Source organism: Ranitomeya variabilis, chromosome 4 (assembly GCF_051348905.1).
Source record: "Ranitomeya variabilis isolate aRanVar5 chromosome 4, aRanVar5.hap1, whole genome shotgun sequence".
In the NCBI taxonomy this organism is placed as follows: Eukaryota; Metazoa; Chordata; class Amphibia; order Anura; family Dendrobatidae; genus Ranitomeya; species Ranitomeya variabilis.
In genome coordinates this window covers 129022860-129048195 of record NC_135235.1, presented here as the reverse complement: position 1 = coordinate 129048195, position 25336 = coordinate 129022860, and the positions used below count along the sequence as shown (strand labels likewise).

At 44.8% G+C, this 25336-nt stretch overlaps 1 long non-coding RNA gene across 1 annotated transcript; it reads right to left on the bottom strand.

Annotated features, from left to right (window-relative positions):
* Positions 1-386: 386 nt before the first annotated feature.
* Positions 387-2441, bottom strand: LOC143768509 (uncharacterized). The gene is made up of 2 exons (XR_013213907.1): positions 2246-2441; positions 387-465 (listed from the first exon to the last, which is right to left on the bottom strand). It is a non-coding gene; the product is annotated as an uncharacterized LOC143768509 (long non-coding RNA).
* Positions 2442-25336: the final 22895 nt, after the last annotated feature.

Genomic DNA, 25336 nt, shown 5'->3' with positions numbered 1-25336 from the left:
AATACCGCTACACCATGACAAGATGACATATTACCACCACAGTGATCGAATAATATCACATACAAAGAACAAATACCGCTACACCATGACCAGATGACATATTACCACCACAGTGATCGAATAATATCACATACAAGGGACAAATACCGCAACACCATGTCCAGACCACATATTACCACCACATAGTGACTGAATACTACAATTCTGATCAGTAATAAAAAAAAAGCACCACACTATCACCATAAGTGCCATTATACACAGGAGATCTCTACTTAGTATGCAGTGTCTGTGTACAGATAATACAGTGATCACTAGTGAAATTATACACAGGAGCTCTGTATATAGTATACAGTGTATAGTGTCAGTGTATAGGTAACACTGACTCACCAGTGACGTCTCTATGTGAAGTCCTTCATCTTTCATCCAGCACAGACCGCCATCATGTCTTCCAGCCAGGACTCGTTTCTGCAGGAAATAACACAGTTATCTCGAGCTCCGCTTGTAGAACACATTACTTAATTTTTCCCAACTTCTACATTACACCGCATAAAGAAAAAGAGGCGACATAGTGTCACTCTACACAGTAACAGGACCGCCCCCTCATTTCAAACACTGTCCTCAAAAAATAAATACATCACTGCAGTAATAATATCCCTTAATTAGCCCCTATGGTAATAATATTCGCCATCCTGGCCCCCGTGTGTCTCATTCCTGGCGTCAGCCATATGTTCTCCCATCCTGCCCTCATGAGTATCCTTTCTGCACCATATGATCTCCCCATCCTGCCCCATCTGTCTCCATCGTATCCATCCTGCACAACCTGTCTCCAATTCTGCCCCCAGTGTCTCCAGTCATGCCCCCATGTCTTTCATCATACCCCATATCTCCATTCTGCCCCTGTGTCCAGCATCATAGCCCCTGTGTCCAGCATCATTCATAGCCCCTGTGTCCAGCATCATTCATAGCCCCTGTGTCCAGCATCTCAGCCCCTGTGTCCAGCATCTCAGCCCGTGTCCAGCATCTCAGCCCCTGTGTCCAGCATACTGCCCCTGTGTCCAGCATACTGCCCCTGTGTCCAGCATCTCTGCCCCCTGTGTCCAGCATACTGCCCCGTGTCCAGGATCTCTGCCCCCTGTGTCCAGCATCTCTGCCCCTGTGTCCAGCATCTCTGCCCCTGTGTCCAGCATCTCTGCCCCTGTGTCCAGCATAATGCCCCCTGTGTCCAGCATCTCTGCCCCCAGTGTGTCCAGCATTCTGCCCCATGTCCAGCATCTCTGCCCCTTTGTCCAGCATACTGCCCCTTTGTCCAGCATACTGCCCCTTTGTCCAGCATACTGCCCGTGTCCAGCATCTCTGCCCCCGTGTCCAGCATACTGCCCGTGTCCAGCATCTCTGCCCCTGTGTCCAGCATACTACCCCTGTGTCCAGCATCTCTGCCCCTTTGTCCAGCATCTCTGCCCCTGTGTCCAGCATACTGCCCGTGTCCAGCATACTGCCCCTGTGTCCAGCATACTGCCCCTGTGTCCAGCATCTCTGCCCCCTGTGTCCAGCATACTGCCCCTGTTTCCAGCATCTCTGCCCCTTTGTCCAGCATTCTGCCCCGTGTCCAGCATCTCTGCCCCTTTGTCCAGCATACTGCCCCTGTTTCCAGCATCTCTGCCCCTGTGTCCAGCATACTGCCCCTTTATCCAGCATACTGCCCGTGTCCAGCATCTCTGCCCCTGTGTCCAGCATCTCTGCCCCTGTGTCCAGCATCTCTGCCCCCTGTGTCCAGCATCTCTGCCCCCTGTGTCCAGCATCTCTGCCCCCTGTGTCCAGCATCTCTGCCCCGTGTCCAGCATCTCTGCCACTGTGTCCAGCATCTCTGCCCCCTGTCCAGCATCTCTGCCCCCTGTGTCCAGCATCTCTGCCCCCTGTGTCCAGCATCTCTGCCCCTGTGTCCAGCATCTCTGCCCCCTGTGTCCAGCATCTCTGCCACTGTGTCCAGCATCTCTGCCCCCTGTGTCCAGCATCTCTGCCACTGTGTCCAGCATCTCTGCCCCCTGTGTCCAGCATCTCTGCCCCCTGTGTCCAGCATCTCTGCCCCCTGTGTCCAGCATCTCTGCCCCCTGTGTCCAGCATCTCTGCCCCTGTGTCCAGCATACTGCCCGTGTCCAGCTTTCTGCCCCAGCATGTCCAGCGTTCTGCCCCGGGCCCCACTCCCCTGGGATCGCCGCTCTGAAAAAAAAAAAAGCCGAGTTCTTACCTTGCCATGCTCCTGCGGCGGGGAACCTCACTTCCTCCACGCAGCCGCAGGTGAAGGACGCACTCGCCGGCGGCTGACAATGACGTCAGACGCCGGCGAAGTGCGACTGCGCACTGCGGCCGCTGAAGTCAGCTGCCAGCCTCCGACTGGCTGGCGGCGGCCGGCGGCTGTTAACTATTGACGTGCGGGCACGGGCCCGCACGTCAATAGTGTCCCGCAGCGCCGGCAGGGGGGGGGCCCGCAGCGCCGGCAGGTGGGGGGCCCGCAGCGCCGGCAGGGGGGGGCCCGGTGAGCAGATTAGACGGGGCCCGATGCGGGCCCCCTCTGCTCACCGGGCCCCATACGCCAGTCATGGCTGTCATGCCCTGATGGCGGCCCTGACAGGAACAGCAAGCTGCTTGGAGATGGTCTTACAACATTTACCGTTAACATGTTTGTCTATAATTTTCTTTCTAATCTTCCGAGACAACTCTTTCCTTCGCTTCCTCTGGTCCATGTTGAGTGTGATACACACCATGTCATTAAACAGCACAGTGAGTATCTGTAGCCCTGTATACAGGCCCACTCACTGAGTCCAAGATGGTAGACACCTGTGTTGCTAATTAGTGGACACACCTTGATTTAACATGTCCCTTTTGTCACATTATTTTCAGGGGTACCATCATTTCTGTCCAGGCCTATTTCATGAGTTTTATTTTTATTTTTTAATTCTGTGGAAGCATGGTTGAAAAGCAATGTCTGACTTTCATTTGTTCACTTTCATAGATTTTTTATTTATGATTACTTTTGTCAGATTCAAGTTATTTCTGTGACCACTGTGGGTTTTTCTGTCAGTAAACGAGGGGTACCAACAATTTTGACCACGTGTGTAAGTCCCATAGTGGGACAAAGTAAAAAAAGTTTTAAAAAAAGTTTTAAAAAAATTGTAAAAATATTTTTCCTAAATCAAAAAAATAATTTTAAAAAATCAAAATATATTGCACCCAATAATAAATATTTATATGAAAAAAACAAAAAAAACAATAAAAGTACACATATTTTCTATCGCCACGTCCAGAATAACCAGAACTATTAAACTGTCCCACTAGTTAACCCCTTTAGTGAACACCCTCAAAAAAAACAAAAACAATCCTTTATCATCATACAAAAATGAAATAAAACGCGATCAAAAAGACAAACATAAATTTTAAAAAACAAACCATCATACATCTCCATCACCGGAAAAATAAAAAAGTTATCGCTCTCAGAATAAAGCGATGCAAAAATAATTATTTTTTCTATAAAATAGATTTTATTGTGTAGAAGCGCCAAAACATAAAAAAAGAAATAAATGTGGTATCATTGTAATCGTACTTACATGACAAATAAAACTGCCCTATCAATTTTACCACACGCAGAGCGATATTAAAACAAAATAAAATAGCTTTTTTTTTGTTCATTCTGCCTAACAAAAATCGGAATAGAAAGCGATCAAAAAATGTAATGTGTCTGAAAATAGTACCAATAAAAACGTCAACTCGTCCCGTAAAAAACAAGCCTTCACATGACTCTGGGCCGAAATATAGAAAAATATTTGCTCTCGAAATATGGCGATGCAAAAAATTGTTTTTGCAATAAAAAGCGTTTTTTAGTGTGTGACAGCAGTCCGCCCGACGCGCGTTTCGGCATCTACCTTCATCAGGGCGTGCCGAAGGCAGAAGCCAAAACGCGCGTCGGGGTGGATGCATCCCTGGGACTGAGCTGGACCTCCTTGATTATCTATCAGGTATGATACCATGTGTTATTATGGCAGCATTGCTCACTTTATGACCACATTTTTTGGCACTGCCTATATGGTCACAATTGAATGAAAGTGACAGTACATACACTTGCACATGCACTTTACCTATTACTCCACTATCTTTGCCACATACTACTTTTGCTTATATTTGCTTACTATGTGGGTCCATTTCTTCTATATATGATTGTACAGGGTGGGCCATTTATATGGATATACCTGGGTGGGCCACTTATAAAGTTGCATTAAAAAATGTCCGACTTCAAAATGGCCACCATGGTCACCACCCATCTTGAAACGTTTTCTCCCTCCCATATACTAATGTGCCACATACAGAAAGTTGATATCACCAACCATTCCCATTTTATTTAGGTGTATCCATATACAAGGCCCACCCTGTATTTCTGATTCATCAGCAGCACTTTATTTATTTATTGCACAATGCACTTTCTATACTATATTGTGTCCCGCTGTCAGCATTATTATCATTATTGTTTCAATTGTTCCTTGTGTATTGTGTCCCCTTTTCTTGTCCCCTGGGCATTTGTTTCCACTTTTACCTTATTTTCATTGTACTAAATAAATAAAATATTTCCTTTTTTCACCTTATTGGATTTTAAATTAGTTTTTTTCCTTTGTTTACGATTTATCATGCCAATACGCCCTTTTGTTATATCAATGTTACACATGTAGTGGCATTAATAGGAATGCACTTTATTATTCACTATTGTTATTATTCATGCTACATGTGTATATTGTTTTTGAGACTCGTGATTAAATCCTTCATTGGAGCCCAGCTGTGTTTAATTAAACTGATACGACTTGATTTGGAAAGGCACGCACCTGTCTATATAAGACCTCACAGCTCACAGTGCATGTCAGACCAAATGAGAATCAAGAGGTCAAAGGAATTGGCCAAGGAGCTCAGAGACAGAATTGTGGCAAGGCACAGATCTGGCCAAGATAACAACAGAAATTCTGCAGTACACAAGGTTCCTAAGAGCACAGTGACCTCCATAATCCTTAAATGGAAGAAGTTTTGGACCACCAGAAGTCTTCCTAGACCTGGCCATCCAGCCAAAATGAGCCTTGGTGAGAGAGGTAAGGAAGAACCCCAAGATCACTGTGACTGAGCTCCAGAGATGCAGTAGGGAGATGGTAGAAATTTCCACAAAGTCAGCTATCACTGCAGCCCTCCACCAGTTGGGCCTTTATGGCAGAGTGGCCCGACGGAAAACTATCCTCAGTGCAAGACATGTCATGATCTCAATGGCAAGAGAACATAGCATAAGCATATATAGGAACTAGCTCTTGGAAGATGGGAACTGAGCTGACCATGAACTAAACCTAACGCACAACTAGCAGTGGCCGGGTAGCATGCCTACGTTGATTCTAGATGCCCAGCACCAGCCGGAGGACTAAATAAAACTAGCAGAGGAAAATATTAGTCCTAGCTCACCTCTAGAGAAATACCCCGAAAGGAGACAGAGGCCCCCCACATGTATTGGCGGTGAGTTGAGATGAAATAACAAACGTAGTATGAAAATAGGTTTAGCAAATTTGAGGTCCACTTACTACATAGCAGAAGACAGAAAGGACACTTTCATGGTCAGCTGAAAACCCTATCAAAAACACCATCCAGAAATTACTTTAAAACTCTGGCATTAACTCATAACACCAGAGTGGCAATTCCTGTTCACAAGAGCTTTCCAGACACAGTAACGAAACTACAGCTGTGAACTGGAACAAAAATGCAAAAACAAACATGGACAAGAGTCCAACTTATCTAGTAGTTGTCTAGGAGCAGGAACAAGCACAGAGAGGCTTCTGATAACATTGTTGACCGGCAAGCAACTAACAGAGCAGCGAGGTTATATAGCGACTCCCACATCTTGATGGGAACAGGTGAACAGAGAAGATGAAGACACCAGTTCAATTCCACCAGTAGCCACCGGGGGAGCCCAGAATCCAAATTCACAACAGTACCCCCCCCCCTCAAGGAGGGGGCACCGAACCCTCACCAGAACCACCAGGGCGATCAGGATGGGCCCTATGAAAGGCACGAACCAGATCGGAGGCATGAACATCAGATGCATTCACCCAAGAATTATCCTCCTGGCCGTATCCCTTCCACTTGACCAGATACTGGAGTCTCCGTCTGGAAACACGAGAGTCTAAGATTTTCTCCACAACGTACTCCAACTCACCCTCAACCAACACCGGAGCAGGAGGCTCAACGGAAGGCACAACCGGTACCTCATACCTGCGCAATAATGACCGATGAAAAACGTTATGAATAGAAAAGGATGCAGGGAGGTCCAAACGGAAGGAAACAGGGTTAAGAATCTCCAATATCTTATACGGGCCGATAAACCGAGGCTTAAACTTAGGAGAAGAGACCCTCATAGGGACAAAACGAGAAGACAACCACACCAAATCCCCAACAGAAAGCCGAGGACCAACACGACGGTGGCGGTTGGCAAAAAGCTGAGTCTTCTCCTGGGACAACCTCAAATTGTCCACCACCTGCCCCCAGATCTGATGCAATCTCTCCACCACAGCATCCACTCCAGGACAATCCGAAGATTCCACCTGACCAGAGGAAAATCGAGGATGAAACCCCGAATTACAGAAAAACGGGGACACCAAAGTGGCAGAGCTGGCCCGATTATTGAGAGCGAACTCCGCCAATGGCAAAAAAGCAACCCAATCATCCTGGTCAGCAGACACAAAACACCTCAGATATGTCTCCAGGGTCTGATTAATCCGCTCGGTCTGGCCATTCGTCTGAGGATGGAAAGCGGACGAAAAAGATAAATCTATGCCCATCCTAGCACAGAATGCCCGCCAAAATCTAGACACGAATTGGGTCCCTCTGTCAGAAACGATATTCTCAGGAATACCATGCAAACGAACAACATTTTGAAAAAACAGAGGAACCAACTCGGAAGAAGAAGGTAACTTGGGCAGAGGAACCAAATGGACCATCTTAGAAAAACGGTCACACACCACCCAGATGACAGACATCTTCTGAGAAACAGGCAGATCTGAAATAAAATCCATCGAGATGTGCGTCCAAGGCCTCTTAGGAATAGGCAAGGGCAACAATAATCCACTAGCCCGAGAACAACAAGGCTTGGCCCGAGCACAAACGTCACAAGACTGCACAAAGCCTCGCACATCTCGTGACAGGGAAGGCCACCAGAAGGACCTTGCCACCAAATCCCTGGTACCAAAAATGCCAGGATGACCTGCCAACGCAGAAGAATGAACCTCAGAGATGACTCTACTGGTCCAATCATCAGGAACAAACAGTTTATCAGGTGGGCAACGATCAGGTCTATCCGCCTGAAACTCCTGCAAGGCCCGCCGCAGGTCTGGAGAAACGGCTGACAATACCACTCCATCCTTAAGGATACCTGTGGGCTCAGAGTTACCAGGCGAGTCAGGCTCAAAACTCCTAGAAAGGGCATCCGCCTTAACATTCTTAGAACCCGGTAGGTATGACACCACAAAATTAAACCGAGAGAAAAATAATGACCAGCGCGCCTGTCTAGGATTCAGGCGCCTGGCGGTCTCAAGATAAATCAAATTTTTGTGGTCAGTCAATACCACCACCTGATGTCTGGCCCCCTCAAGCCAATGGCGCCACTCCTCAAAAGCCCACTTCATGGCCAAAAGCTCCCGATTCCCAACATCATAATTCCGCTCAGCGGGCGAAAATTTACGGGAAAAGAAGGCACAAGGCCTCATCACGGAGCAGTCAGAACTTTTCTGCAACAACACTGCCCCAGCTCCGATCTCAGAAGCGTCGACCTCAACCTGAAAAGGTAGAGCAACATCAGGCTGACGCAACACAGGGGCAGAGGAAAAACGGCGCTTAAGCTCCCGAAAGGCCTCCACAGCATCAGGGGACCAATCAGCAACATCAGCACCCTTCTTAGTCAAATCGGTCAATGGCTTAGCAATATCCGAAAAACCAGCAATAAATCGACGATAAAAGTTAGCAAAGCCCAAAAATTTCTGAAGACTCTTAAGAGAAGAGGGCTGCGTCCAATCACAAATAGCTTGAACCTTGACAGGATCCATTTCAATGGAAGAGGGGGAAAAAATATATCCCAAAAAGGAAATCCTCTGTACCCCAAAAACACACTTAGAACCCTTCACACACAAAGAATTAGACCGCAAAACCTGAAAAACCCTCCTGACTTGCTGGACATGAGAGTCCCAGTCATCCGAAAAAATCAGAATATCATCCAGATACACAATCATAAATTTATCCAAATAATCGCGAAAAATATCATGCATAAAGGACTGGAAAACTGACGGAGCATTAGAAAGACCAAAAGGCATCACTAAATACTCAAAGTGGCCCTCGGGCGTATTAAATGCGGTTTTCCACTCATCCCCCTGCCTGATTCGCACCAAATTATACGCCCCACGAAGGTCAATCTTAGAGAACCACTTGGCCCCCTTTATGCGAGCAAACAAATCAGTCAGCAACGGCAATGGGTATTGATATTTAACAGTGATTTTATTCAAAAGCCGATAATCAATACATGGTCTCAAAGAGCCGTCTTTTTTTGACACAAAGAAAAAACCGGCTCCTAAGGGAGATGACGATGGACGAATATGTCCCTTTTCCAAGGACTCCTTTATATATTCTCGCATAGCAGCATGTTCAGGCACAGACAGATTAAATAAACGACCCTTTGGGTATTTACTACCCGGGATTAAATCTATGGCACAATCGCACTCTCGGTGCGGAGGTAACGAACCAAGCTTGGATTCTTCAAAGACGTCACGATAGTCAGACAGGAACTCAGGAATTTCAGAGGGAATGGATGATGAAATGGAAACCACAGGTACATCCCCATGAGCCCCCTTACATCCCCAGCTCAACACAGACATAGCTCTCCAGTCGAGGACTGGGTTGTGAGATTGCAGCCAAGGCAATCCTAGCACCAAATCATCATGTAGATTATACAGCACCAGAAAGCGAATAATCTCCTGGTGATCCGGATTAATACGCATAGTTACTTGTGTCCAGTATTGTGGTTTATTATTAGCCAATGGGGTGGAGTCAATCCCCTTCAGAGGAATAGGAGTCTCCAAAGGCTCTAAATCATACCCACAACGTTTGGCAAAGGACCAATCCATAAGACTCAAAGCGGCGCCAGAGTCGACATAGGCGTCCGTGGTAATAGATGACAAAGAGCAAATCAGGGTCACAGATAGAATAAATTTAGACGGTAAGGTGCAAATGGAAACAGATTTACCAAGCTTTTTAGTGCGCTTAGAGCATGCTGATATAACATGAGTAGAATCACCACAATAGAAACACAACCCATTTTTCCGTCTAAAATTCTGCCGCTCGCTTCGGGACAGAATTCTATCACACTGCATACTCTCTGGCGACTTCTCAGTGGACACCGCCAGATGGTGCACTGGTTTGCGCTCCCGCAAACGCCTATCGATCTGAATAGCCATTGTCATGGACTCATTCAGACCCGCAGGCACAGGGAACCCCACCATAACATCCTTAATGGCATCAGAGAGACCCTCTCTGAAAGTCGCCGCCAGGGCGCACTCATTCCACTGAGTAAGCACAGACCATTTACGGAATCTTTGGCAGTAAATTTCCGCTTCATCTTGCCCCTGAGATAGGGACATCAAAGTTTTTTCTGCCTGAAGCTCCAAATGAGGTTCGTCATAAAGCAACCCCAAGGCCAGAAAAAACGCATCCACATTGAGCAACGCAGGATCCCCTGGTGTCAATGAAAAAGCCCAGTCTTGAGGGTCGCCCCGGAGCAAGGAAATCACAATCCTGACCTGCTGTGCAGGGTCTCCGGCAGAGCGAGATTTCAGGGACAAAAATAATTTGCAATTATTTCGAAAATTCTGAAACCCGGATCTATTCCCCGAGAAAAATTCCGGCAAAGGAATTCTCGGCTCAGATACAGGTGCATGACAAACAAAATCTTGCAAATTTTGTACCTTCGTGGCGAGATTATTCAAACCTGCAGTTACACTCTGAAGATCCATTACAAACAGGTGGACACAGAGCCATTCAAGGGTTAAGAGGAGGTAAGAAGCAGCTAGACAGCAATTAAGGGCTAGGCAGCAAAACTCTGAGGGGAAAAAAAAAAAAAAAAAAATTTCCCTTCAACACTTCTTTTTCTCCTGCTTCAGCCCAAACAATTAACACTTTGAGGGCTGGTCAAACTGTCATGATCTCAATGGCAAGAGAACATAGCATAAGCATATATAGGAACTAGCTCTTGGAAGATGGGAACTGAGCTGACCATGAACTAAACCTAACGCACAACTAGCAGTGGCCGGGTAGCATGCCTACGTTGATTCTAGATGCCCAGCACCAGCCGGAGGACTAAATAAAACTAGCAGAGGAAAATATTAGTCCTAGCTCACCTCTAGAGAAATACCCCGAAAGGAGACAGAGGCCCCCCACATGTATTGGCGGTGAGTTGAGATGAAATAACAAACGTAGTATGAAAATAGGTTTAGCAAATTTGAGGTCCACTTACTACATAGCAGAAGACAGAAAGGACACTTTCATGGTCAGCTGAAAACCCTATCAAAAACACCATCCAGAAATTACTTTAAAACTCTGGCATTAACTCATAACACCAGAGTGGCAATTCCTGTTCACAAGAGCTTTCCAGACACAGTAACGAAACTACAGCTGTGAACTGGAACAAAAATGCAAAAACAAACATGGACAAGAGTCCAACTTATCTAGTAGTTGTCTAGGAGCAGGAACAAGCACAGAGAGGCTTCTGATAACATTGTTGACCGGCAAGCAACTAACAGAGCAGCGAGGTTATATAGCGACTCCCACATCTTGATGGGAACAGGTGAACAGAGAAGATGAAGACACCAGTTCAATTCCACCAGTAGCCACCGGGGGAGCCCAGAATCCAAATTCACAACAAAGACATATGAAATCCCACATAGAGTTTGCTAAAAAACACATGAAGGACTCCCAGACTATGAGAAATAAGATTCTCTGTTTTGATGAGACGAAAATAGACCTTTTTGGTGATAATTCTAAGCAGTATGTGTGGAGAAAACCAGGCACTGCTCATCACCTGGCTAATACAATCTCAACAGTGAAACATGGTGGTGGCAGCATCATGATATGGGGGTGTTTTTCAGCTGCAGGGACATGACGATCGGTTGTCATTGAAGGAAACATGAAAGCGGCCAAGTACAGAGATATCTTGGATGAAAACCTCTTCCAGAGTGCTATGGACCTCACACTTGGTCGAAGGTTCACCTTCCAACAAGACAATGACCCTAAGCACACAGCTAAAATAAAGGAGTGGCTTCAGAACAACTCTGTGACCATTCTTGACTAGCCCAGACAGAGCCCTGACCTAAACCCAACTGAGCATCTCTGGATAGACCTGAAAATGGCTGTCCACCAACGTTCACCATCCAACCTGACAGAACTGGAGAGGATCTGCAAGAAAGAATGGCAGAGGATTCCCAAACCTAGGTGTGAAAAACTTGTTGCATCATTCCCAAGAAGACTAGCTCAAAAGGGTGCTTCTACTCAGTACTGAGCAAAGGGTCTGAATACTTATGACCATGTGATATTTCAGTTTTTCTTTTTTAGTAAATTTGAAAAAATTACATTTCTGTTTTTTTTCAGTCAAGACCGGCTGCAGAGTGTACATTAATGAGAAAAAAATGAACTTTTTTGAATTTACCAAATGGCTACTATGAAACAAAGAGTGAAAAATTAAAAGGGGTATGAATAATTTCTGTACCCACTGTACATATGGAGAGTTTCTCTTGTTCCGGCACCTCAGGGGCTCTGTCAATGTGACATGGCACCCTCAAACCATTCCAGCAAAATCTGAACTCCAATATGGCACTTCTTCCCTTCTGAGCTTTGCACTGTCCCTCAAAACTAGTATTCCCCCACATATGGAGTATCAGCGTACTCAGGAGAAATTGCAGAAAAAATTGTATGGTGCAATTTCTCCTGTTACCCTTGTGAAAATAAAAGAATTGGGGCTAAAATATCATGTTTCTGGGGAAAATGTGATTTTTTTTATTTTCACGGCTCAAAATCATAAGCTTTGGGGAAGCACCTGGGGGTTCAAGGTGCTCACCACACATCTAAATACATTCCTTAAGGGGTCTAGTTTCCAAACTGGTGTCATTTGTGGGTGGTTTCCATTGTTTAGGCAAATCAGGGGTTCTCCAAATGGGACATGGGGTCCGCTCACCATTCCAGCTAATTTTATATTCAAAAAGTCAAATGATGCTCCTTCCCTTCCAAGCCCTGTTGTGCGCCCAAACAGTAGTTTTCACCCACATATGAGGTATCGACATACTCAGGAGAAATTCCTCAACAAATTGTATCATGCAATGTTTTACTGTTACCCTTATGAAAATGCTAAATTTGGGGCTAAAAAACATTTTCTCGGCTCAATGTTATAAACGTCTGTGAAGTACCTGGGGGTTCAATGTGCTCACCATACATCTATAAAAGTTCCCTGATGGGTCTACTTTCCAAAATGGTGTCACTTGTGGGGGATTTTTACTGTTTAGGCACATTAGGGGCTCTCCAAACGTGACATGATGTCCGCTAATTGTTCAAGCAAATTTTGTATTCAAAAAGTCAAATGGCGCTCCTTCTCTTCTAAGCTCTGCCGTGCGCCCAGTGATTTTCATGGGGTATCGGCATGCCCAGGAGAAATTGCACAACAAATTTTGGGATCCATTTTTTCTTGTTACTCTTGTGAAAATAAAATAAAAATTGTGAAAAAAAGTTAATTGTTAATTTTTTTTACACGTTCCAAAATTCCCTGTGAATGACCCGAAGGGTTAGTAAACTTCTTGAATGTGGTTTTGAGCACCATAAGCATTGCAGTTTTATAATGGTGTCACTTTTGGGTATTTTCTATCATATAGACCCCTAAAAGTCACTTCAAATATGAGGTGGTCTCTAGTAAAATTGTTTTGTAAATTTTGTTGGAAAAATTAGAAATCGCTTGTCAACTTTTAACCCTAATAACTTCCTAACACAAAAAATTGTTTCAAATGTTGTGCTAATGTACATGAGACATGTGGGAAATGTTATTTATTAACTGTTATGTGTGCCATATCTCCCTGATTTAAGGGTATAAGAATTAAAAATTTGAAAATTGCAAACCTTTCCAAATTTTCGCCAAATTTCCATTTTTTCCACAAATAAACGCAAGTTATGTTGAAGAAATATTACCACTATCATGAAGTACAATATGTCACAAAAAAATCTCAGAATCAGTGGGATCTGTGGAAGCGTTCCAGAGTTATTACCTCATAAAGTGACAGTGATCAGAATTATAAAAAGTGGCCTGGTCATTAACATGCAAACCACCATGGGGGTAAGAAGTTAATGGTCAAGCCTACCCTGCAGATCTGCTCAAGCACCTGCGCCAGATGCTCTAGGTGATCCTTCAAGGTAGGACTGATGATGGCAATGTTGTCTAGGTACGCAGCCACGTACACTTCATGTACTTTGAGCAGCGTGTTGACCATCCACTGAAAAGTGGCCGGGGCCCTCTTCATGACGAATGGCATCACTGTGGACTCGTACAGTCCAAATGGGGTGATAAAAGCAGAGCAGTCACATGGCTCGTGGGTCGGGGAATCTGACAATATCCCTGCTCAGATCCCTGATGGTCAGATACTTGGCCCCGGTCAACTGATCGAGCAGGTCGTCGATGTGTGGCAATGGGTAAACATTGGTGACCGTGACAGTGTTGAGCACTCTGTAGTCCACGCAGATCCAAGTTGTCCAGTCCTTCTTTGGGACAAGGACTACAGGCGAGGCCCTATATGTTGATGGATGTTTGGATGACCCCCCAGCTTCAGCATTTCATCAATCTCCTGGTGCATGTGCTGCTGTACCTCCAGGGAGACCCGATATACTGAACACCGGATTGGGGGTGATCTCCGTTGTCCACGTGATTGATGGCTGACTTGGTCCTTCCAGGCTTGTTGCTGAACAAATCCCGGAAAGGGTGTAGGGTTGGTCCGACAAGAACTGGTGACAAAGAGGAAAATAATCGTGTACCTCTTGTGGTGACCTACAACTCACAGCTCGAGGTATTGACAAAAACAGCTAAAAAACTTCACATCATACACAAGGATGAGCGGCTAAAGACAATATTCAAAGACTTTCCCTTGCTGTGCTACAGGCAACCTCCAAATTTAAGAAACATCATGATTCAAAGTTCAGTGCCTTCAAAGACACCAAGAGGAACTTGTCTTTGCAATGTGAGGAGCAGCCAAACCTACCCTCATGCAGAGTCCAAAGACACGATACAGATTCACAACACTTAGTAAGACTATGAGATTTCCAGTGTAACAGGCCAGATTAACCCCCCCGCCCAGAATATACCATGGGTTAAAGTGGCCTAGGCCAGATTATACCCCCGATATATTCTGGCCTAGGCCAAACTATACCCTGGGGTATAAATTAGCCTAGGTCAGTTTATAACTCTCTGGGCCAGAATATACCCCGGGTATATTATGGCCTAGGCCAAACTATACCCCGGGGTATAGTTTGGCCGAGGCCAGATTATACCCCTCTGGGTCAGAATATACCCCAGCTCAGGAACGGACTGGGACTGAAATTCAGCCCTGGCATTTGAAATCACACAGGCCCATGCTGTCCCTAACCCCCGAGCCTCAGATGGGAATACATCACGAATATTACCCTGCCTGGAAGAAATCAAGATTTTCTAAAAGACCAATGTTTCTAACAATACCAATAATATTTCTATATAAGATTAAATAATTATAATATCAAAACAACAATATTCCAGTATTACAAACAAATACCAACAAACCATAACCAAATATTACCAGCATATCCAATATTGATAATACCACCATATTTAATGTTAAAGAAGTTGAGGTTAAAGTCTATGTAACTATAGACTTCTGAATCCTAATGGCGCACACTGTGAGAATTCTCCAGTAACAGAATTGTGAGCGGCCATCATGTGACCCCAAGTATGTGATTTTCACACCTCTGGCCACATTCCGACTAATTGTACTCAGCTTTGCTAATTTCAATTGTATTGAGCAAGGCTGTGCACGTCTAGTTAGCATGTGACCGCGTGTATGCAAATTGCATACTTGCGGTCACATAAGCGGGGGCATAACTACAGTAGGTGCAAGGGTTGCAATTGCATCCAGGCCCTGGAGCCTAGGGGGCCCCAAAAGTCCTTTTGGCCTATATGGAAAGACCAATGCTATTAAAGACTTGCAATAATTGGGGCTCATGCTGTTCGAGTTACGCCACTGCACATGATTACCAACTCCCAGAGCCGGAGAATCGTCACAGCATGCAAGCTCCGTGAGGATTCAGAAATTTGCAGTCACATAGCGTCACTGCAGACTTTTAGGCTATGTGCACACGTATTCTTGGCCACTGAGGATTTTTCCGCAGCAGATTTGATAAATCTGCAGGGCAAAAATGCTGCATTTTTGCTGCAGATTTATCTCGGATTTACCGTGGTTTTACCGCGGTTTTTCTGCGGTTTTCACTGCGGTTTTACAAGTGCGGTTTTCCATAGGGGCAGCTGTAAAACCGCTGTGGAATCCGCAGAAAGAAGTGACATGCTGCGGAATGAAAACCGCTGCGTTTCCGCACGTTTTTTTTCCGCAGCAAGTGCACAGCTTTTTTGGTTTCCCATAGCTTTACATTGAACTGTAAACGCATGGGAAACTGCTGCAGGCCCTCAGCTGCGGAAACACTGCGGATCCGCAGCAAAAACCACAACGTGTGCACATACCCTTACTTCAAGCTTGGACAACTACTTTAACCAAAAACACTGTACGAAGACTGATATTACCACCATACAGTGACCATATAATGATAATATCTGTTTTAAGTCAGTGGTCTGCAGACCATATACTGTATGTGTGCACTCTGCAGGTTCTCACCAGGGACATTCTCCCTGATTTTTGTTATTAATTTTCCCTTTTTGCTTTGCATTCGGTCCACATCACCATGACCTCTTCTTCCATACATAACCTGTAAAATGTAACACACAGACATCTCACTTTACTGATTTTCCAGGACTCTCCTCACCTTCTACCACCTCTACACAAACCACAACCTGTGCTGCCTTACAATAAATGCCCTGTGACTCCAGCCCCCAATATACAGTATGAGACGCACCACAAACCCCTACACGGTATGATGTCTACCATAGGCCCCTATATAAAGTGTGATGTTCACCAAAGCTCCCCCCCAGTATGATGATCCCAGAGCCCCCATACAGTATTGTGGTCTCCATAACCATCCCATACACAATGATCGTCACCACAGCCACCAACATAGTATAATGTACTGCATAAACCTCCATACAGTATAATGTCCACTGAAGCCACCCTACATAGTAAGAAGGTTCACACAGCCATCCCACACAGTATGATAGATCCCCTATACACTATGAAGATCCCCCATTACCCAAATACTGTATGACGGCCCCCTATATAGTAATTTGGTCCCACCAAACCACTCATATAATATGATGGTCCTCCCCACAGTTCATTATGTATTATGCTAGTACACCTCACAGCCCTTGTACAGTATGCTGGTAAGTAACGGAGAAACAACTTTGTGCTCTGCCACATCTGTCTTTAGGATGCTGATTCTGTTAACAACATAGCAGACAAGGCAGCCCACAACCAGACAGGCCCTTCTGGCATTTGCCAGAATTGCCAGATGGCCAGTCCGACCCTGCCCCAGCTGCTATAGATCAGATTTTCCACCCTTTGGAGAACCATTGAGTGATATACTTAATAACAGGGCCCCAGTCAGTACACAGGGGCCCCAGGCAGCACACATGGGCCCCAGGCAGTGCACAAGGCCCCCAGGCAACGCACAGGGGGCAGAGACAGCGCATGGGGCCCCAGACAGCGCAAGGGGTCCCAGACATGGCACAGGGGCTCCAGACATCACACAGGGGCCTCAGACATCGCACAGGGGCCCAAGCCATCGCACAGGGGCGCAAGACATCACACAGAGGCCCCAGACATTGCACAAGGGCCCCAGACATCGCACAGGGGCCCCAGACATCACACATCGCACAGGGGCCCCAGACATTGCACAGGGGCCCCAGACATCACACAGGATTGAGTGAAATACTCAAGAACGGGGCCCCAGACATCGCACAGGGGGTCCCAAACAGCAGACAGGGGGTCCCAGACAGCGCACAGGGGGGCAGAGACAGCGCACAGGGTCCCTGTGCGCTATCTCTTCCCCCCTTGCACGCTGTCTCTTCCATGTTGCGCACTGTCTCTGCCACGATGTGCGCTGTCTGGGGCCCCATGCACTGTCTCTGCCCCCTGAGTGCTGCCTGGGGCCCCTGTATGCTGCCTAAGGCCTCTGTGTGCTGCCTGGGGCCCTGTGTGCTGCCTGGGGCCCTGTGCACTGCCTGGGTCCCTGTGTGCTGACTGGGGCCATGTGTGCTGTCTGGGGCCATGTGCGCTGTCTGGGGCCCTGTGCGCTGTCTGGGGCCCCGTGCGCTGTCTGGGGCCCCGTGCACTATCTCTTCCCCCTGTGCACTGCCTGGGGCCCCTGTGTGCTGCCTGGGACCCTGTGCACTGCCTGGGGCCCCTGTTTGCTGCCTGGGGCCCTGTGTGCTGTCTGGGGCCCTGTGGGCTCCCTGGGGACTCGTTCACTGTCTCTGCCCCCCATGTGCTGCCTGGGGCCCTCATGTACTGCCTGGGGCCCTGTGTGCTGCCTAGGACCCTGTTTTCTGTCTCTGCACCCCGTGTGCTGCCTGGGGCCCTGTGTGCTGCCTGGGGCCCCGTTAATGAGTATATCACTCAATGGTTCTTAAAAGCCTGAAAAATCTGATCTACATCAGCTGGCATATATTCTGACTCAGAGGGTATAATCTGGCCTAGGCCACTTTAACCCCGGGTATATTATGGGCGGGGGGTTAATCTGGCCTGTTACAGCGGGACATTCACATGTTCCTCTTCCAATGTGGTGTACTTAATTCTGTGCACTACATGTACTATTAGAGGTCTCTATGTGGAAGAAACAGGACAGAAACTGAGATCAAGGATGAGGTCCTATCACCACACTATTACAGATTTTAAAAAAACATTTACCAGTGACCAAACATTTCTGTAGTCCGGGACACAACATACCATATATACTCGAGTATAAGCCGACCTGAGTATAAGCCGACCCCCCTAATTTTGCAACAAGAAACTGGGAAAACTCATTGACTCGAGTATAAGCCTAGGGTGGAAAATGCAGCAGCTACCGGTAAATGTCAAAAATAAAAATATATACCAATAAAAAGTGTTTTTGAATATCCATATTGAATCAGGAGCCCCATATAATGCTCCATACAGTTCATGATGGGCCCCATACAAAATACGCCCCATATAATGCTCCATAAAATTTATGATGGGCCCCATAAGATGCTCCATATTAAAATATGCCCCATATAACGCTGCACAAATGCTGATTATGGCCCCATAAGATGCTCCATATGGATATTTGGCCCATATAATGCTGCTCAAATGCTGAATATGGCCCCATAAGATGCTCAATATAACAATGTGCCACATATAATGCTACATGCAGTTCATTATGGCCCCATAAGATGCTCCATATAACAATGTGCCCCATATAATGCTCCATACAGTTCATTATGGTCCCATAAGATGCTCCATATAACAATGTGCCCCATATAATGCTCCATGCAGTTCATTATGGTCCCTGTTATGATCTGGTGGCCTAAGAGCAGCATGAGACGTACTCCGGAGAAGGTGGTACCTGTACTGACCACAGACCCTGAACTTAACACGGCAACTAGAAGTAGCCGTGGAATGTACCTATCACTCCCTAGACATCTCGACACAGCCGGAGGACTAATTACCCCTAGAGATAGAAAAGGGAAAACTATCTTGTCTCAGAGAAAATCCCCAAAGGATAGACAGCCCCCCACAAATATTGACTGTGAGAGGAGAGGGAAAAAACATACACAGACTGAAATCAGAATTTAGCAAAGGAGGCCACTTCTAGCTAAATAGAAAGGATAGGACAGAGTACTATGCGGTCAGTATTAAAACACTAGAAAATATCCACCACAGAAAATGCAAAATCTCCAAATCTAACTAAAGATATGGAGGGTATATCTGCATCTCCAGAGATACCAGCTTGGCTAAAAAAAATCCTTATACAGACCAAGCTGGACAAGACAAAAACATGGAAAAGAACTGAACAATAAGGCCACAGCATGTGGACAGCAAAAATCAAGGCCAGAACTTATCTTTGTTGAAAAGAGCAGCAAAGCAGGAGAGACCAGGCAGGGATGTGAATCCTCCAGGAACAATGGACAACTGGCACTGACTAAAGGGTCAAGCAAGACTAAATAGCCCAGTCAGAATTGCAAAAAGTGAAAACACCTGATAAATGCTGCGATCCAGAGACAGCAGTGCTACCACTTATAACCACCGGAGGGAGCCCAAGAGCAGAATTCACAACAGTACCCCCCCATCCTTGAGGAGGGGTCACCGAACCCTCACCAGAGCCCCCAGGCCGATCCGGACGAGCCAAATGAAAGGCACGAACCAAATCCTCAGCATGAACATCGGAGGCAACAACCCAAGAATTATCCTCCTGGCCATAACCCTTCCATTTGACAAGATACTAAAGCTTCCGCCTCGAAAAATGAGAATCCAAAATCTTCTCAACCACATACTCCAACTCCCCATCAATCAACACCGGGGCAGGAGGATCAACAGAGGGAACAAAAGGCACCACATATTTCCGCAACAAAGATCTATGAAAAACATTATGGATGGAAAAAGAGGCACTTAGACCCCTTCACAAACAAGGCATTATCACGAAGGATCTGAAATACCATCCTGACTTGTTTCACATGAGACTCCCAATCATCTGAAAAAATCAAAATATCATCCAAATATACAATCATGAATTTATCAAGATAATTCCGAAATATATCATGCATGAAGGACTGAAAATAAAAATAATGGCGGGTGCACCACTTATAATATAAAGAATCAATAATGAAACAGCAGGGTGCTACATTGAGCATGGGAGGAGCAATGGAAATAAACAAAGAGAAAAAGAACCCATGCAATGAAACATGCACACCTGCTACAATTTTATAGAAAAATATAAAGAACAATTTTTATTACAAGCAGAAAACACATTACAACCATAAAACCAATTAAAAGCAGTATAAATACAAAACACCCCCAAACATCAGTCAAATGTAATTGGCAAAAAAATGTGCAAATACACGCTATATATCCTGTACTAATAGACTAAATATACATAAATCGGTATCACATGATATAAGGTAAATCAGCATGGACTTTGCAACAAATATGACAATGGCCAAAATAAGCCCTATAGATGCCACATAATAGGCGTCCCTATATGTGTCCTGAATAGTGCCAAAACAATAAGCATATAGCTTATAAAGAAATATGTCATGGGCCCTGAAAGGGTAAACAAGTGCCGCAAAAGAATAATACTCGCAGCGTGCAAGCCTGCAAACCACCCCTGGGAATAACAATGGAGGGAAAATTAAAGAAAATCAGGTAGATAAATAAGACCTGAAGCCTGGTAACATGGTCAGCATAGCAAAGCAGACCACAGGGAAAGCATGAGATAACCTGCAATGAACGGTGCCTCAGAATAAAGACAACCAAAAAATATATACCGGCATCACTCATGCATGTCAGGGCCAAGATGTAGGGGGTGGGAGAATCCCACGCGTATCGCTGCTAGGAAGCAGCTTCGTCAGGGAAAGTAACACATTTGAGTAAGTGTCCGCTTTATATATAATACATGTGAGAAGAAAATAGTTTACCGGTGTGCTGCGCCCATGATCCAGGACCGGAAGTGGATGTAGAAGGGCAGCGCATGCGCAGCCACAGAAGAAATCCGGCAGGTAAATATACTTGCAGGAACAAAAGAATAGCCGCCGGAGAAAATGCTCAAGCAGAATGAAAAAAGCAAGCGCAGTGTGCGGCCGCACAACAAAAAAATGATAATAAATAAGACAGAGCAGATAGATGGTAATATTAGATGCAAGAAGTAGTGTTGCAGATTTAGATGCAGATAAAATCCACATACGCCCTGTTAGAATGACAAACATTATATGAAACCAAAAAAACAAAATAAACTGAAATACCAACAAGAAAATATACATAATGTACACAAAAGGGTTTTGATAATAAAGAAAGACCTCATACCACATTAAATATACCAAAAAATAATAAATAACAAATAACATACACATATAGAATACAAGATATTTACAAAGTAAAGAAAAAAATCAAAAAATCAAAAAATCAATCAAAAAATCAAAAGAACCATAGTTCATGAGACAATAAATGCTTGAGTCTCAGACATGCTGCATTGTCCAGATGAAAGTTGGGTCCAGAAATAGGTAAGTCATATCATTCTGGGAGAAAACTCATCTCCCTACCAATAATCAAAGGATGTCTCAAAGATCATCAAACAGCCACACAATGGGGGGATGCAGTCCAAGGGTCCAAGGGCAGATACACTCCCCCAAGAGACCAAGTTATAAGAGAAAAATCAGCCCAGAAATCCTGTATATAACAGCTCTTCATTTAAGCCGGAAGGTGCCATGGATTTGAGGCGAAAGATCCAACGGGCTTCATGTTGTAAAAGAAGTTTGCGTCGATCACCCCCTCTTTCATTGCAGAAAATTTTCTGCAGGCCAAAGATTGAAGTATTATTAGGCCTGCCACCATGGTTCTTAAGATAATGAAGTGCTAATGGGGTCAGGACCTTACCCTTCTTATAATCCGTAGAAGCCAGATTAATTGTTGACAAGTGCTTCTGTGCCCGTCTCCTCAACTCCTGCGAGGTTTGACCAACATAGACTTTCCGACATGGACAGATAATTGCATAGATGACGAAGCTTGACCTGCAATTGACATATTGATAAAGAGGATGGTCAGTTTTATCAAAAGGATTAAAAAAATTATCCCCGCAGGGGAAAGAGCCGTTGAGGCGAATACCTCGATTTAATTTGACGACTGGCCTTGAAAAATGACTCCTTGTGAGCAGGTCCCGAAGATTCGGGGCCCTACTGGCAGTCAGCAACGGTCTGGGGCTAACACAAGATGATGTCTGGGCATCCGAAGTAAGGATATCCCAGTTTCTACCCAGAATCTGTCTCACCTCGTTCCAATTCGTGCTGTATGCTGTGATAAATCTGATGAAAGGATCCTGTGGGCGAGGGTATGGTACCAAAAGAGCCGCTTGATCCGACACTTTTGCGCGTTGAAATGCCTTGGAAATCGTCCTACGGGGATATCCTCTCTGGTGAAATCTCATAGTCAGATCTCTGGATTGTTCCTTGAAGCTTGTATCTGTACTACAATTTCTGCTAATTGTCCCACCGGAATGCCTGTCCGGGTGTGAAGGGGATGAAAACTCTGGATTTGCAAAAGATTATTCGTCGCCGTAGGTTTGCGGTAAAGCTCTGTCACCAGTCTGCCACCATCAGTCGCAATTTGAAGATCTAAAAAAACAGCTGAATTGGTAGAACAAGAGTACGTGAGAAAAATGTTCAATGAATTGTTGTTGAGTTCACTGAGAAATTGGGCACAAGCTGCTTCAGAACCTACCCAGATAAAAAATACATCGTCGAGAAAACGATACCAATGTTTGATGTGGTCTTTGAATCCTGAAGAACAAAAGACAACAGTCTCCTCCCACCATCCAAGGAAGATGTTTGCGTAAGCCGGTGCGCAACGTGCACCCATCGCCACGCCGGACACTTGCTTATAGTATGTTCTGTCAAAAAGAAAGAAATTATGATGCAAGATGAATCTAAGCAGGTCCAAGATGAATGAATCATGTAAGCGGTTACTGTTGTCAAGACGATCAAGAAAAAATTCCAATGCCTGGATGCCCTGTGCATGATTGATATTGGAGTATAAGGACTCTACATCACAAGTTACAAGGAGTTCTTGGCCAGTCAAAGTGATGTTATGACATGCCCGGATAAAGTCTGATGTGTCTTTAATAAAAGATGGTAATGCAGCGGCAATAGGTTGAATAAAAAAATCTACGTATGTGCAGGCCCGTTCGCACATACTCCTGATGCTGGACACTATCGGTCGACCAGGTGGTTTAAGAACATCCTTGTGCACCTTTGGCAAAAGGTAAAAAGTAGAAGTAACAGGATTCTCACACCACAAAATTTTTTTCTCGCTAGCTGTAATGATGCCCATAGAAGCTGCCTGATTAATTAGTTTATGTAGTTTCCCCAAAAAAAGCTCAGTCGGATCCGAGGGCAGCCTAACATAGAATTGTTTATTATTCAACTGTCTATGGGCTTCCTCTAGATAAAGATGGGTGGGCCATAGCACCACATTCCCACCTTTATCAGCTTCCCTGATAATAAAGGAGTTATTATTTTTCAGAGATTTGATAGCTTTTCTCTCCTGTACAGAAAGATTATGTACATTACCCGTTGAGGAGGGAAGGTGGAGAATATCCCTTTTTGTTAATTCAAAAAAGAATTTCACCGCTGGAACCAAAGAGAAAGAGGGGGCGGTAGTAGACTTATTTTTGTATGGAAATTTTTTCCTACCTGTTGTAGTTATATTTTCATCCAATAAGTCCAAAAGGTCCTGAAAAACTTGCTGATCTTGAGAAGATGACATTTGGATGGTATCTGGTTGCTTGTGGATGACCTGTAGGATGAGTTTCCTGCAAAATAAATATAAATCTTTCACAAGATCAAATTTGTCCGAGGTTTGAGTTGGAGAGAATGACAACCCCCTCTGTAATACAGAGCATTCAGCCGGTGACAAAGTATAATCAGACAGATTAATAATTTGTAATGTTGAACATTGTACCTCAGCCGTAGTAGCAGAAGAGTGTGCACCTAAAGATGTATCTAGCGCAATCTGGTCTTGTACGGCCGGTGATAAGGTGAGGTCGGACCCCTCCGATTGGGTTGGCGCTTTCTTAGCTTTCTGATGTTTCCGGCCCCGTCGGGTCCTGTATCGAGGTCGCTGCCTCCCGAGGACAAAAAATCACTTGAGCTTGTAGCGCCAGTCAAAGTCCCAGAGTTTGCAGATGAAGGGTGAAAAGTTTGGACTATGCGAGAATTTCCTGTATGCCTCCAACGAAAAGCCCTCTGATTATCAAAATCTGTCCGATCTCTCTGAAATTTTTTGTGTTTACGATCAATAACCTCTTTCTCAAATTTGTCTATTGTATCTTTGAGTTTCACTTTAAAAGGCATAACCAATTGCGCCTCATCAAAAGTACTTAGTCTACTTTCCAAATCTCTTATATTTTGTTTGGTGGATACAAGGAGCTGTCTATCATGCTCAAGGAGCATATTAATTATGATACCAGTACATTGTAATAGTCCTTTTTCCCATATAGTTTGGAAGGTAGAGGATGGTTCCCAGGCTGGAAAAATCTGTACACATAAACCACGTGGAACTATTCCCACCCTTAGATATTCTTCCAGGGTTCTAATGTTCCACCACAGGCGCACTGCTGATTTATTAGCCGTTGTTAAATCTGAAGAAAGTTTGGAAAAGTCTGAATCATTAATTACTGGTGTAGAATTAGAAAATAGACTAGAAGATTGGGAACGCCATGCCGCCTCTCTAGCCTCCCAGTCCATGGCAATGAACACAGCAACAACCGGTAACAAACAAAAATAATAATAAACTGACCATAAATAAATATATCTGTATAACTATCAAATGGGGGGTGGTTTGCAGGCTTGCACGCCGCGAGTATTATTCTTTTGCGGCACTTGTTTACCCTTTCAGGGCCCATGACATATTTCTTTATAAGCTATATGCTTATTGTTTTGGCACTATTCAGGACACATATAGGGACGCCTATTATGTGGCATCTATAGGGCTTATTTTGGCCATTGTCATATTTGTTGCAAAGTCCATGCTGATTTACCTTATATCATGTGATACTGATTTATGTATATTTAGTCTATTAGTACAGGATATATAGCGTGTATTTGCACATTTTTTTGCCAATTACATTTGACTGATGTTTGGGGGTGTTTTGTATTTATACTGCTTTTAATTGGTTTTATGGTTGTAATGTGTTTTCTGCTTGTAATAAAAATTGTTCTTTATATTTTTCTATAAAATTGTAGCAGGTGTGCATGTTTCATTGCATGGGTTCTTTTTCTCTTTGTTTATTTGCATAAAGGACTGAAACACAGATGGAGCATTAGAGAGTCCGAATGGCA